Source organism: Sinocyclocheilus grahami, unplaced genomic scaffold (assembly GCF_001515645.1).
Source record: "Sinocyclocheilus grahami isolate Dianchi unplaced genomic scaffold, SAMN03320097.WGS_v1.1 scaffold517.1, whole genome shotgun sequence".
NCBI classification, from domain to species: Eukaryota; Metazoa; Chordata; class Actinopteri; order Cypriniformes; family Cyprinidae; genus Sinocyclocheilus; species Sinocyclocheilus grahami.
The window spans coordinates 202472-203221 of NW_015505696.1; the positions used below are offsets into that span (position 1 = coordinate 202472).

Below are 750 nucleotides of genomic sequence, written 5' to 3' on the forward strand. Positions count from 1 at the left end.
GCTATGCTTCAATTGTTACCTAGTAACTTGCTGAGGGGTTGCCATGGTTACTGGGCAGCGGGGTGTAGAGGTATTGCCATAGCAACCTGGCAGAGGATGCGGAGAGGCTACTGCGGTTACCTGATAGTGTGCCAGTGTGTTGAGACGCTTCCAGTCGTTGTCGATCTTAGTGGTGACGTCCTCGTCCTGGAGAATGATACGAGCCATGCGACCCTGACGCCACTCTGAGCAGAGAAAACACACATCAAAATCAGCCGTCTGAGCAACCTGGGGTAAAAATCCAGCTACTGTAAAAACTATTTCTAGCTGGTTATTTGTGGTGATTTCCAGCTGGTGGGGTTAAGGTCAAACATCTTGCTCCAGCTGGTAGACCACACTGTAACCACAATAAACCACAGCTTGCTTTTCCAGCATTCATCACTTTCATACCGAGGTCCATGTCTCCGACTTTGGGCCGCTGCGAGTACGGAGTGCCTTTAAAGACGGCGTCCAGCAGCTTCTCTTTGACCTGCGTGATGGTGTCGCAGTTCAGGCACTTGACGGTGACCTCGGCTGCGTTCTCATTCTCTGGGTTAATGCAGTGCAGCGTCTGCAGAGCAGAGAAACACATTGAAGAGTATTAAAAGACCTTCCCACTTACATAAATCACATACACACTGTCTGCAGAAAACAAATCAACCTTATACAATAAACCTATTCAAATATAGCGGAATAAAATGATAGTTTTTAACACTTATAACAAGCAATACT

At 47.1% G+C, this 750-nt stretch overlaps 1 pseudogene; it reads right to left on the reverse strand.

Moving 5' to 3' along the window:
- Positions 1–750, reverse strand: part of LOC107554856 (plexin-A1-like) — a 139328-nt pseudogene that overhangs the window by 18368 nt on the left and 120210 nt on the right.